Raw genomic sequence first — 15464 nt, 5'->3', positions numbered from 1 at the left:
ATCCCTGTACTGACAGCTGTTGGAGGATGAGGACCCACAGGTAGCTGCTGCCATGCATCACTTAGAAGTGGTCACACCTGGACCCACTGGGGTTGCTGGATGAGACCACAGCTAGAAGGACACTGCTTACCTTGATTTAAATTCCCCAGCAAAGCAGACACCAACACAACTGCCATTATAAAGAAATCTTCCTGTTTCTTCTTCCTGTGAGTTCAGCAGCCAAGTGGACGGATGGAGAGGCATGAGCAGGGTGACAGGGGAGGTCAGAGCAGCCTCTCTGCTTGAAGGGTTTCCAGAGATTCCTCAGGCAGCCCCATCAGCACCTGCAGGACCCCTGTCCATGGCACTGCTCACCAACTCTCTCCTACAGCCTGTGCTCAGCAAAGGTGGTACCAGACAGCAGCTCATATTTGTGAGCTCCTTCTACCCATGCACTTCTGAACGAAAAATACTTTACAAAAACAAATTTCCCAAGGTAATGTACATTGTAATAGACACAAGGGGAAGGAAAATGGCTTCCTCTGGTGCTAGAGGTCCCAGGCAGCTCACTTGTGTCTTTTGAGGCTTAAGAGCAGAGTCAGTGCTGGACTCTTCATACCTTCACATTCCCTCCCACAGAACCACCTCCTGCCTACTTTGTTACTGTCAGCAGTGGATGACTTCAGGCTTTAAAAAAGTGTTGGTTCTTCCCTGGTATGAGGAGAGGAACAGGATGTGAACCCCAGATCTTACAGGCCTCTTGTTACCTGCAACTTTATTTTTAAATCACTATATTCCTGTAACATTGTGGATGCACAAAGCACTGCTATGTGGCTGCAATCAATTGTCCACCTCAGCTACACTTCTGATTTGGAGTTGAATAGCTTTTTATCTCCCATCTTTCATAAATGGTGTTACATGACAGGAGGATATTCAGTCTGGCTGAAAGATTTGTGTTGGGACATCTCTGTGCCTCTCTGCTGCTCAAAGGTTGACATCCACAAGCATGTTGCTGTAACAGATTCCTGCACATCTGCTGATCCACCGTGCTTGCTCTTGGTTGACAAGCCAGATGAAGTAATTTGTGCTGGCTTGGCCCACAGTGAAAGAGAAAGCTGATTAAAATTACCTTACATTTGTCATGGTCCAAGAGAATGTGAGGAAGGAACAGCACCTCAGACCAGATTACAACTTGCTCACCTTCATCAATTTGTGTGGCCCTGCCCTCTCACAGAATTTTTTCTTATCATTATGTTTAAAAGAGAGAAAGGAAGCAATTATAGATATGTATATTGCCTATATAGATGCCTACATGGCCTTAGTGTTTTCCTGTAAGCAGTGTTTGGGTCTAATCTTGAAAAAAACCTACTCCTATGTATGGTTTCAGTGTAATTACACACAAGAATAAGGAAATGTTTCTACGTTTAGAATTGACAAACAAAAAGTTAGATAGTCTTTTTAAAGAATGAAATAAATATTTTTATTAATTTGCCTGAAGTATAGTCAAAGCATATATAATGTTTTGAATATATATGAATACATAAATAGTGTAAGACATGGGAGGAACAAAAGGAACCAGCTTTTACTATATATCTGTATTTTTGTTGCCTGTATCATTTCCTGCAGGCTTCTCCCTCGCCGTACCACAAGGTGGCAGTTTGATTTTGAAAGTCAACAGGGATGCCGTCCAATCCCCAGGTCTGCCAAATATTCTGAACACTACACTGTGAAACAAAAGCTCGTCCTTTGGTTAATATAAATGGCAGTTACAGTATGTACAATATTTGTAAGTTAGACTCGACGCCACTGTCATGGGTGCTGTGCATTCACATACTGTATCCAGTAAAAAAAACATGGTTCCCACATTTAGGATCAATTGTCTAAATTACAGAGCTAATGAGAAGGGACGCTTTTTCCAGGGAGACAGATCCTGCCCCCAAGCCTCCCTTGTGCTCCATGCAGTGCCACACAGCACAGGACAAACCACAGGCACACGGACATCTGCACCTCGGAGGACAGGCTGGATCTGCCCCTCAGAAGAGGCTATAGCAGGTCTCATAAGAAGCAGGTGTGAAGGTTACACAGCAAACAAGAGAAGGGCAGACAACATCTTGAGGTGCACTCTGCTTCCCACTTCAGGTGATGGGACCACTGTGCCCGGCTTTAGCTGGGCTGCTGGGGACCCTCCATCAGCATTATCACAGGCTTGTTCTAAAGCCCACTGAAGTCAAGGGAAGCATTTCCACTGCTTTCAGAGGGTCATGTCCTTTATTAGGTTGGGCACCAAGCAGCTGAGCTGAGCAGGGGACAGCTGGCTGGAGGTGAGTGCTTGAGCACACTGGGGTGGTGTTATGAGGAGGATGATGGGTGGCACAGGGGTATGAATGAAAATCAGAGCTGGAACTGCTCATAGGAAGACAAAGACAGGCATAAGCAGAGAGTGAGAAAAGGCATACTCTGGCAGACTGTGCAGAGTGTGATTCCTGAGGAGCCAGCACCCCTTCCTTGGCACTTGCTGATATGTAGCAGTAATCTATTGGCAGACACATAACTCACAGCAATGCTGGGAACAGCTTGAATGGAATTTGGAGGTGAAACCAAACATCCTGAACTCTATGCTGGGGCAGGCAGGAAGCCAGCAGAATGAGAAATGCTCCCAAAGCAAGGTGGTGATGCAGGCAGAGCCATGGGGCTGCTCCAAGTTGCGATAACGAACACCGTGGCAATCCCCAGCCAGCCTGCTCTGGAGCAGCCCTGCTCCTGTGGCAGCACCCTGGGCATGCAGAGAGCAGGTCCACGGTCACCCACACGGGGGTGTCACAAAGGCTGTCCCTCCCCAGCTCCAGAGGGACTGCCCTGCAGCAGCGTCCTGCCAGGGAGGCTGGTGCCCAGCTAAGCAGGGCTGCTCCAGCAGCAGGAGCCACCGCCCTGTGAGGCAGCCTGCTCTGCTCTGGGGCCTTGCATGCTAAGGAGGGAAATGTGCTGAATGCCACATCTGTGGGCCTAAAGCAAAAACCAGATCCTTGTGTTAATCCCACACTTTGATCTCTTCTGAACACCCCATGCTTGTAGAAATACTGTAGCAGCAGTGATCACAGCCCCTCACTTTGCCCTGGCCTTTACCTTGTGTATCCCTTGTGTTGCCGAGTGCATCCCTTGTTTCTTGTCTTCTTTCCAAGACTTTTTTTACATGGGAAGAGGCACAAGAACATTTCTGAAGCAAGGATAAGTACAGGGAGGGGATGTAGTCACCCACTTGCACCACCACCTTTCTCAAGGTAAAACTTGTTTCCTCGGTAGGCACAGGAAAGCAAATAAAACTATTCAAAGTCAGACACAAGCCAGAGTGAGGTAGTTTTGAGGATTATGTGACTCTTGCAGCATCCCAGTGCTCAGCTCAAATGAGAAAATATTTTTCCTCCTGAGCCCAAACATCAATCCCTACAGCATAAATATCTGAGTCTTGAGTTTGTCACATTGTCTCCTGCAACAGTCTGTGGAAACACTTTGTAGGGTGCAATTTCACTTCTCCCTTTCCAAACTGGATTAAGCACAGCTCTCTTATTCATTTTGCACATTTTTTTGCTAATATTAATATTGATTTTTTTTTTCCCACTGCTGCAGATCTTTCTGCCAGCCTTAGCTGTCATTGTATTTTATCTGATTTTCTTTTTCCAAAACTTCTGAGTCTGAAGATTACATAAATCATCCCCATGCTTCTTGCTTTATTTCTTATTACGAAAAAAGCTTTTTGGCTCTGCCAGGTGCAAACTGTCTTCTCCAGGTGCTCAGCTGTAAATCATCTTTTGAGAAAAATCATCTCTTTAAATTCATCCCTGTGACTGGTTAACCTGAGACCTTCTTGGTATCATTGGTTTTTAGTTCTCCGCTTGTTTTTTGTTATATTATTTCACTTTTGTTCTCATTTGTAAGGGATAGAAACAGTCAGATACTGAAAGGCATTTTGACATAAACTTCCCAAGTCAGTGAAGTACAGCTTCTAGGAACTGGGAACCTATGCTCTTAGGAGAGTTGGGCTTTGTTTCCAGTAAAGCAATAGTATTTTAGAAATATGGAGCAAGTGACATGCTTAAGCCTTAAAGTACACATGTTACAAAATCAAAAGTTGATGGAAACAATCCAGAATTTTATTCTCATGGAGGTTCTTGTATTCATGGTGAAATCTTAGCCCATCCTTCCATGGATTTGGTTTTGGCTTTTATGCCTGCTCTTTCCATCTTCAGCTCCAGAGATCCATTTTCCTTTATTCCTGCACATTGTTCTAGTTCCTGCTATCAGTGTATTTATTAGCATGTTCGGAAGCTCAGGGTTGGATTAGCTATTGATATTGATGTGTTAGCTGTTAAATTTAGGGTATTTTACATTAAAGAATAGTCCTTCAAAAATTACTACTAAGATAATTATTAATTTATTGTCCTATAAAAAGTATGTACAAAATGCATTTGTTCTACAAAACCATTGAAATAAATACCATAGATACCAATTCAGAATGCTTGAAGGTTCTCTTTGATTCAAAGGGCATGAGTGTTGTAAACACGAAGCATGTACACAGAATTTAAAATCAAGTGGACAATATTTCTAAGACATGGAGAAAACAAGTCTTGCCTGTCTATGCTTAGTGGAAAATTCTCCTCATGTTTTTTGCAGTTTGATGTCTCAGTATGTATGTAAAACAGTAGGTAGGACTTTGCAACCAAACTTAAATATGAATGTGAATCTTCACCTCTTCTTTCCTCCTGATGCAGTGAGGCATGGACTATGGTTTCAACGAAGCCTTGGGAAAGCAATTCTTTACAGACAAGTATTCCTTCAGGGCAAAAAGAATTCATTGCCCAGAGAAAGTGCCTTGCAGGCAGCTGCATCTTCCCTTCCCACTCTGATGTGGGGCTGCTGCTGCTTGGCCGGGCTCCCTGCTGGGGCTGAGCGCGGCAGCAGCTGGCAGAACATGGGAGATTATCATCGGGCTCTTCCAACAACTTCTGCCTCGCCTGTCAAAGTGAGACTTGTGAGAGCTGAGATGGTGTTTATGAGATGGTTCCTATATAAGAAATTATTCCTTTGATATTAAATATCTATTGAATAAAGTGATGGGAGTTTTAGGACAGGCAAAGAGCCAAAGTGTGAAAGGATCTCCAGTTCTGAAACTGCTCTATAATGCCAGTCTTCTTGGATCAAAATGCTGATATATGAAAATATAAACACTTCCAGCAGAAGCAGTACTGGCGTTTAAACAGACACCGAAGAGCCAGCTCTTTGCTGGCCTGGGAATCGAGCTGTTCTTGCTCAGAAGGATTGAATCTGAAGCAATGCCGAAATAAAGCATAAGGAGGAATCTGCCGGAAGGGTGAATGTGTGGCGAGGGAGGAGGAGGTATCACAAATCAGGCAGTGCATCGGGAACACGGCTGGAGGCAGCAGAGGGGCAGGGACAGCGCAGCTCTGATGTGGCTTCACCATCGTCCCATGCCCACGGGGTTGTGCCAGGGTTTTTGATTAATGTTTTCAATCTCTGCTGTTGCCTGTGTTTCCCAACCATTTTGCTGATAAATCAGCAATTCTTACACAGTGGCTGCTTGCTACATTTCCAAGCAATGTAAGCTGTTAATTGTGCTCATTCGGGGTATTGACCTCTACCTTCCCTGAGCACAACAGATCCAGTTTGAAGATGCAGAGGTGACAATATAGCTGTGTTAGTCTAAAACAAACAGGATATGCACATCATCTTAGGTGCTGGTTTTATTGGTAGTGGACAGGATAAATCCTGCTCCAAGTGCAGGAATTCCAGTTCTTATTGACAGACATCCAAAATGTGTATGAGTGATGCAAGGCTGGCTTGGCTTTGATGCTGTTGTGTGGGATGTGGAGCAAAGGGGATGAGAAGTGAATTATCTCCACCAGTGTGGAGTGCAGGGTGTATGAACAAACTCTTACACCATGGAATGGAGCTTAATATGTTTATTCACTACCCCAAGACCATTAGTGTAAAAGCCAAGAAAATAAAAGAAAATATTTCTCATTTCAGCTTGCAGTTGCCTTAATTTACACCAGTTATTAAAATGTTCCCTGAGGAAAGAAAATAAGCAATGTTACCGTTTAACTCCTGAGCCTCTGAATGACTGAACCAGTAATATGGTAAAAACATCAACATCTTAAAGCTATTTATATTTTGATTTTCTGTGTACTGCTGTTTCTAACATTATATAGAATATGTATTATGTTCACTTTAATGAGTCTGAGTTAATTTACTAGATCTGTATAGAAAAATGTGCCTGCAGTATTAAAAGCATTTTATTTCCATTTAAAAATCTGTTGCCATAGTGACCAATCACAACTTTCTCAGTAGCTTTGTCTAGGCATTGCATGTAGGCTTTATTTTTGCTTAGTTTTAATTTTTTTTCTCCTGCATTCTCTGGGCCAAGTCCTCATTTAACTCATTTTTTATTCTTTTTATAGTCTGTCCTTTTCCAACCATATTCTCAATTAAATCATTTTAACTAAGTTTAAAATAAAGATCACCACTTGGCTCTACCTTTTAAATCATTATGTAAAAAACTGGAAAATACAGGGCTGTGCACTGTGGGCTTTCTTTGTCGTCAACAGATTACCCAGACCTAACATAAGAAGTCCTGAAATATCAAAAGCCCCAGGAGTCTGACACCTTTTAGTATCAATATAGTCATGTCAAAGGCCTGGTGAATTGCATCTAAAACTGAAAAGCATTTGGAGAAAACTCTTAAATTTCAAGATATTTCAAGAAGATTCTTTATAATTAAACCTTTTAAAAAAATCAACCCACTTATCATTCTGTTGCAGCACAAATCTTGTCAAGAATGTACTTCCTTCTGAGAAATGGTGACTTGGAGTGGTGCTTTTATTCCTGGTTGAAATATATAACTTCTCCAAGAGAATAGGCTAAGGAGCTTTAACATTGCTGTATCCTCTCCACTTAAGGCTGGTGAAAGATTTTTTTACATGGGAAGAGGCACAAGAACATTTCTGAAGCAAGGATAAGTACAGGGAGGGGATGTAGTCACCCACTTGCACCACCACCTTTCTCAAGGTAAAACTTGTTTCCTCGGTAGGCACAGGAAAGCAAATAAAACTATTCAAAGTCAGACACAAGCCAGAGTGAGGTAGTTTTGAGGATTATGTGACTCTTGCAGCATCCCAGTGCTCAGCTCAAATGAGAAAATATTTTTCCTCCTGAGCCCAAACATCAATCCCTACAGCATAAATATCTGAGTCTTGAGTTTGTCACATTGTCTCCAGCAAGAGTCTGTGAAACACTTGTAGGGTGAAATTTCACTTGTCTGAAGATGGAAATCAAAACCAGATCAGACATACTCTGGAAACATTAAGTGTAAAGTAAAACAAATATAACCAGTGCTATAAATCTAATTGTAAAGTAAGCCAGATAAAAGAGGGCTACAAATAACCCTCTGTGGGAGAGTATTTGTAGTAGTAAAGTATAGATGTTTGTCAAAGGCAGTAATTTAATCAATATTTAGATAAGTGAGTTGATTTGAAGAACATGTTTAGTAATAGTATGCATAAATAAAAGTTCATTAGTCAATAAGGTATGTGCCATGGTAATGTTAGAAACTGCTTTCAAATACTATGCAGAAATAGAACATTACTGTTTTTCTTTTATTAATTAAAATTTTTGCTTACTTCACAGTGAAATCAAATTGTGATACAAAATCTGTTGTGCTATTCAGGAAACTATTTTTTTTTCCTTTTAATACATCTAATTTCTCACCCTTGAGTCAATGGAAAGTGCACTGAAAGATCTGATCGTCATACAGATATGCCTGATTCCTGGAAAAGAGTCCACAGAAGAAAAAGATAATTCCCTTTAGAAAAAAAATCCAGCTTTTCCTTCTAAGGATATTCTGGTCTCACTTCAAGTGACTTACTAAAAGACTAATCTCCCCAAAACATTTTTATTTCATTATTATTTACTTTCTTACAAGTGATATGCATTGTTCACACGTTAAAAACTCTGAGAAAGTTGGTGCTGCAAAAAGTGACTGTAAATTCCCAAAGTGCTTGCAATCTACAGTGCTTGCAGTGAGTCTCTGAGGGAACACTTAGAGGAAGGTTTCTGTGATGATGTGCAGTTCTGTGACTGCTGTTGGATATCCAAAGCAGAGTTGTTCAAAGAGAGAAAACTGCCCCAGGCTGAAGAGATAAACCCTAAATATTTGGTTTCTCCCCAGTTTGGCCATTGATGGCTGTGTTCCACTGGACATGTAAGGCCTTGTGGCTCCCAGTAATGAACTTCTTGCCCAAACCATTCCCTCCCAACACCCAAAGGCTGCTGGTGACCAACACCCTGGGAGACATCCATGGCACTGCATTGGCAACCTAGTGGCATCTGCCCCTAAAAGTGCCCAGTGTACTCCTAGGGGATGGAAAAGAGTAGGAATTGGAGACCAATCTCTGAGGCAGCTCCATAAAACACAAGAGACTTTAGGCATTTTAGGACTCAGAGCAAAATAGACTCTTGGCACAAAACTTCAAGGAAGCTGCAAGCCAGAGGCAGTGGAGTTGTGACCAGCTGAGGATGTCAGGGTTAATAGGTCTCTCTTCCTGTGCTCTCTGGTGATGCTCAGGTTCCATGGATTCCTCTGACCTGCAGAGAAGCCCCTAGGCCAGCCTGGGGCCAGCAGACTCTTCTGTCTGTACTTTCTTTTGAGCTTTGCACAGCACTTAGGTGTGTCAGGGAAGACACTTTACACAACAGCTGAAACCCCACCTAGGCTTTAAAGGAAAGTGCTGGAAGTTCCAGCTATGTGCAATTTTATTGAATTGGAGACTTGTGCCACTACATTATAAGAAAACATGAATTCAACAAGTTTTGTAGCTGCTAATAGGAAAAAATCCCAAACCCAACCAACAAACCCAACCAACAAACCCATTTATATGGATGTAGAATTTTAAAAAATCAGAATGTATATATATTGAGATAGATCACAAGAATGTTTTAACAGGTGGTACTGAAGTGCTCTACAGCCTTCTGATCACTGTATGTAGGATTGCTGAAAGATGAAGGTACATGGCTTTATTTCTTGTTCGTGGTGCTGGTATTTTTAAGTCAAATTAATGTGGTCAAAAATAAGAACATGGTAAGCACTATGTGTACCTCCACACTTTGATCAGAAATGTTGAGCTTCTCTCAAAGTTGCTAATCAAGGGTTTAAAATTAATTAATCACTGCTGCTTTCTTATGATACAATAGAAATCAACTGTTCGCTTTTAAATTTCAAAGTTCCGCTCATGTAAGAACAAAATGTGAACCACAGAAAAAATGTGTGTAGTGTCTCCTAAAAGCTGTTGTCAGCCAAATTCCAGTGGTTTTGGTATCACATACTCAAGCTGTGTACCTGCTGGGGGCAGTCACCAGGGCACTCCAGGGAGATGAGGAGAAATTCACTGTTTCTGGGTGTCAGGTGTACAGTACTCCGTGCTCTGCACTCTCTAGCTCCACTTTGCTTTCCTTGTGATGATATTAGGCAGAAAACACAAAGTCTGCCTTCTTCTAGAAGGTACCTCAAGGCCTCATGAGATTCACGTACAGCCTGCTCTTGAGCTGCATGAGGTTGAGAGTGAGATAGATCTGGTCTGGTGAGACAGATGTTACATCTGGCAGTGCTCTGTAACACCCCGTGTTCTCTCCTGGCCACTCAGTGCCACCTCCTCCACAGGAGCAGAGTGAAGAAGGTGTGGGTGCAGGCTGTTGTTTTTGGATGCTAAAAAGACTGTGGTGCTACCAAGGCCACCTTCTTTGCTCTTTGGCACATGCTTATAGAGGAGAGGCTATGATGTAGCAGCCCTCAAGGATTTCAGTACATGTTGGATTAGCTCCTACACTCCTTTTCACATTATCTGTTCATAGTACATGCTTAAAAGAAAAGTTAAATAGCTTATGATTCCATTATATCTTTGTATGGTTATGCTGGATTGTATTTCACTTTCTGCCGCAAAACACAACGGTGTGCAACACATATATGTGATACATGCACCAATGCTCACACCAGTTACCTAAGAGTGCAAGAGTCTTTGGCAGTGGTTAATATTTGACAATGGATCAAATCTCAGCATTCAGGACATTGACTTTTTGGGTTTTTTTATTTGCCATTGCATGAAAGTAATGCACATAGAGTGGGTTTAGAGTCAGAGAAATCGTGTATTTCCTAAGAGTCCTACTGTACAGAGGAGTGATAATGAGAGGAACATGCCCTCCTTTACTTGTCTTTGAAGTCAGGAGCCTCCTTGCTTTTATACACAGCTTTAATCTTTCAAAAGCTACATGGTCCTCTCCCTCAGCTGAATTATCAGAGCTTGCTGCCACGATAGCAGAATGTCACCTGCAAGACTGAGGGATTGTACTGCCAAGGCACACTACTGGCTCAGCATGCTTCTGGCTGAAAAAAACTCCAGCATTATTTTCTTTATGCTTGTGACAGGGCTAAACTGTGGCAGTGCAGTGAAAACCACAGTGCCATCCTGCACACCCAGCACCCAGCCAGCACCAAAGGGCAGATTGCCTGAGGGGACCCCTCTGACTGTCGATTCAGCCTGGCATCTCTCCAGTTCAGCAATTCTGCCACTTATGAAATAATTAAAGCAGCTTGCTTTGCCACTGCTTCCAGATGCAGCTACAAAACTGCTGCATGAAGGCAGTAAACAAGAGTTGGGCTAGGATATAGCCTTGCTTGAGGCTGTTTTTGACAGTGACATGTTCTGACATCTTGTCATCACTAAGAACCTTTTCATTACCTCACATCATCATGAAAGGACCAAAATATACTCAGAAACTTATTTGGATCCCCAAATTCATGCAGATGCCTCTGGGCTGCTCACGGCTGGCAGTGCTGGAACCTTCACCCAGCTCTGCAAAGGCCAGGTACAGACTTTTGCAGGCTTTGAAGAAGGACAGGGCTAAAAGTCAGACTGTTTCTGCAAAAGCCTTTTCAACACCCTCACCCATAAATCTGCTGATGTCATTGTGACAGGCATTTTTCCCAGCAGTTGAGAAAATCAACATGCCTTGGTGTCACTGCAGAAATGTTTTCACCTTTTTCATTGTAAAAGGTGCCATGCACCTGTCTTCTTGAAAGCCTTGAGGTACCAATCTCTTTATTAGGTGATAGTAATGAACTCCTGTTTTCTAGCTGGTTGGTGACACTCTATTTATGTGCAGAGGTAGGGTGTGAGTAGGGACTTTGCCTCGCTCTGTGGCAATGGCCCAGATGCTGTAGGAATCTCTGCTCCCAGTTTTTGAATGGGGAGCTGAGAAGTGGCTTTTAACAGGGCTAAAGAATGCAAGGTTTAAGAAAATGCTGAGATATTTGAGCAGGCCATCTGCAATTTCGCTTTGATCAGCTCACAGGGTTAAAGTGGTGTTAGACCACAGCATTTGTAGAGAATCTTGTCATTCCCACAATTTTCAGCTTTAGAAGTGCTTTTCCTCATCTTTCAGTTGGCAAACCACAGGCTTTGCTTGTGATTTCTGCCTGGTTTTGTGGCAAACAGCTTTCTTGCCTTCCAGTTTTTATTTTTACTTGAAGCTGGTTCAGCACCTGCATGTCAGCAGCAATCTGATGGATGTGATCTTTACATTAACCCAGTTTTAAGATCTGAATTCAGCAAAAGCAGTGAGTTCAGTTTAAGACCTCACTAGACTCTCTTTGAACCTTACCACACTGTGTTGACATCTTCTGTTTGTTTCTGCAGTTAAGCTACAGCAACATCTTCTTTATCTTCACACCCACACGCCCTTTTCTGAATTTCATTCAGTGTTTGTGGGGGTCACTGAGCACTGCCTGACTCCTCAGGAGCTGTCAATCAGATCTGCCCCCAATGCCTTCCAGAGCCTGGGACCCTCAGTGCCCTCAATGAACTGAAGGATCCACTTAATATTATCACACCTGCATTGCAGGCTTTTATATTTAGTCAGATTATCCCCCCAAAAGTGCTCTAGAATCATATTCTGACCTTTAATCTTTAGTGTAAATTCACTGTAAATACTTTGGCAATGCAGATATCAGTGGATTTACTTCAGATTAACATCACTATAGGAGAGAGTAAAATCTGGGAAAAAAAGAGGGTTTTGGCTTTTTAAAAGTTTGTTTGGCAAAACATGTTGTGTTTCATTGATGACTCAAGAATGATGCATTTTGAAATAGTTGTGAAATCCAAATGTGTTTACATAGCTCCTGTATCTTACATGTTAAAAAGGAGGTTGATACAAGATAGAGAAGCACATGTAAAGGGCTTTTATTTTACAAGACTTAAGAATTCCAAAATTTTTAGTAGAAAAATTTCCCTTTACTTTCAGTAATTTAAAAGCTCCCCTTTGTTTTCTCAATAAGCAGTCTCCTTTCCATCAGCTGGGAGAGAGCAAGCCTAAGCATCCACAGTCTGCTACTTGTCCTACTTCATGCATGCTTTCCCAGATGGAGTAAATCCACCCTTGGACTTGTTTACTGAGGGTTTCTTTTCTTTCATTGACTGTGCAGGAGTCTAAATGACTAAATTAGCATAAGACTTCTCTTGTCTCCCTGCTCTGCTCACTTCCTGCACTACCAGGCTTGGTACAGATCCCTCCCCAGCTGATTACATGCACAGAACTCATTCCTGCTTTAGTCATGATGCTGAGTGGCAGGAGGTCACCCCAGCTCTCTCCTGGCTGCCCCAAAGCCAAGACCACAGAGGGTTTGCAGCAGACTGAGAAGCAATCAGGAGTTTTCCAGCCCTGCTGCAGCTGCTTGGCCAGCCAGGGGGTGCTGGTGGGGGACAGCCAGAGAGGATGTGACAGGGCCGGTGGGCAGAGCCCAGGCTGGCTGGCGTGTGCTGCGGAGGCAGCCTGCTGAGCAGCCAGAGCCTCCCTTCAGCCAAGGGGGACTTGATAGGCAGAGACTTCAAGGGAGATTCATTCCATCTGCCTTCAGGCATCTACAGAGCAGATTTCTGCACTTGAATTAGTCACTGTGGGCTCCTTTCCAATGAATGCAGAGCAATGTCCACATCCTAGGAAAGATTTATTGAGCTATTTTAGGCACCTTTTATATGAATTGCTGTCTCAAAGTAACTGTTTTCCTGCTGTGACCATAAAGGGTGTCTAGGTGGTTTGACATCAGCGAGAAGTATGGTAAAAGCACAACTCACTTCAAAGGAATGACAGGAAAGTACTGGAATGATAACTCTATTAGGGGTTACTATAAAGGTAAAGCTCATCCTACTGAGCTAAAAATGATGAAGAGCTAGGAAAGAAACTTGGGGGATCTATCCAGCTTGCCCCCCATTTCCTTACTCTTCCTAAGCTCAGGCTTACTGCCTTTGTTAGCTGTTGAGCTGAACCCTTGATCTGACACAGGATGGCCACTCTTGCAATCTTATGACCAGCTCTGATGTTTCCATCTCCCCTGCATTTTATCAGATGAATTGCACCCTTCTTGTCTCAAAACTGAGTTCTGGACAGCAAGCAGTATGTGCTTTTGCAAATTAGACTGCAGTGTAAATAAATGAATGGAAAATACTATGCTAGAAAAGTGGTCTTGGTGTGAAACCTGACACCAAAAAACAACAGAATCTGTTTTTTTTGTTATGGGTCAATTTACATGACAGCAGGTGTCATGTGACAGATGTGACAGATGGGATATGCCTGATCTCAAAGATCTTTGCCCAGTTAGAAGGGCTTTAAACTGGAAGAGCTTTAAAGTAGATTTGAAGGGAGAAGGGGATAAAACCAGTCTAGACAGAGAAAAGCCTGGAGGCAGTACATCAATGTTTGGTGGATGGCGTGCTAACATGCTCCTTTAGTCTGCTGCCTCGGTGGCAGGGGTGAGGATGGATGGAGATCCACGTGGCAGCAAAGATGCAGGTGTCAGGGAGGTGTCAGAAGTCACACAGGTGTGTGAAAATGGTCATGCAAGACTCAGGGCTTCCACCCCCAAGGGGGCAGTGGGGACAACAGCCCCAATGAAGTGCATCCGTGCCAGTGCATGCAGAATGAGCAATAAACAGAAGGAACAGGAATTGATTAGGCAGCAGGAAAATTGTGATACAGTTGCCGTCATGGAAACAAGGTGGGGAGCTTGCACAACTGGGGTATTGTAATGCAGCCCTGCCAGCCTGACTTCAGTGCCAGGGAAGATCACAGAGCAGATCATCTTGAGTGCCATCAAATGGAACAGGACAAGGGGATCAGGCTCCCAGGGCCATGGGCTTGTGAAAGGCAGGTCCTGCTTGACCAACCTGTCTCCTCCTGTGACAGGGTGACCTGCCCAGTGGATGAGGGAAAGGCTGTGGATGTGTCTACCTAGACTTTACAAATCCTTTGACATCATTTCACACTGAATTCTCCTGGAGAAAATGCTCATGGCTTGGATGGGTGCATTGTCCACTGGGTGAAAAAGCTGTCTGGATGGCTGCACCCAGAGAGTGGTGGTGCATGGAGTTAAACCCAGCTGGTGGCCAGCCATGAGTGGTGTTCCCTGGGGCTCAGAATCTGTGCTATTCCTGTTTAATGTATTTATCTGGATGTGGAGATCTGACACACCCTCAGAAAGTTTGAGGCAACACCCAGCTGTTGATCTGCTGGAGGGTAGGAAGGCTCTGCACAGGCTGGATCCATGGACTGAAGCCCATGGTATGAGGTTCAACAAGGGCCAAGTGCCAGATCCTACAGTTGGGTCACAACAACCCCATGCATTCCTCCAAAAAACCTCATCTATCTATAATTTCAATGTAATCAAGGACCAGAAAAGGGGAAAGGAGTATTGCATAACTGAGGGGAAAAGGTATTTTAGAGTCCCTTCTCTTCCCTGACACACTTTACTTGAAGTACTACTACATGTGAAGCATGTGAAGCTTGGCCTCGAGGGCAAGGGCAAGAAGAGCAGAAAAGCCGTTTAAAGTGATTGCTCAGACGTTCTGAAAAGTGCAAAGGAATGTGTGCAGGTGAGGACATTCACTGTGCTGGGAAGGGAAAGAAAACTGCTGAGGGAGGTCATTACCCTGCCAAGTGTGTTCCTCCGAAAAGAAGAAGGCACAGGGAGGCCAACACTGAAGATGATGCAAAAGCAGATTACAGAATGGAGAAGCCTGGAGTTCTGCAGCCCTTCTCCTGCGCAGAGGAGAAAGATGTTGGTGGGAGGGTGGCAGTGGAAGAAACATCATTCGTGGGGAAACTCTGGTGTGAGTGTACACCTATATATTAGTGTGTGCATCCCAGCAGAGGTGTACACGGAGTAGCGCGCATTCCGCATCACGCAGCCTTGGTCTGACACTATTATGTTTGTACAACGCACACATTGTCTATAACGGAGCTGGAAGTTGGTACACTTGTCTTTCCCAGGGGAGCCGTAGCACGGAGCCTGCGAGAGCCGCTGCCCGGCCCCGAGCTGGGTCTGGCGGGGCAGCGCTGCGGGAGCGGGAGCGGGAGCGGGCACGGCCGGG

Source organism: Ammospiza nelsoni, chromosome 1 (genome assembly GCF_027579445.1).
Source record: "Ammospiza nelsoni isolate bAmmNel1 chromosome 1, bAmmNel1.pri, whole genome shotgun sequence".
NCBI lineage: Eukaryota > Metazoa > Chordata > Aves > Passeriformes > Passerellidae > Ammospiza > Ammospiza nelsoni.
The sequence above is the reverse complement of the archived record's forward strand: the minus strand, read 5'-3'. Positions refer to the sequence as shown.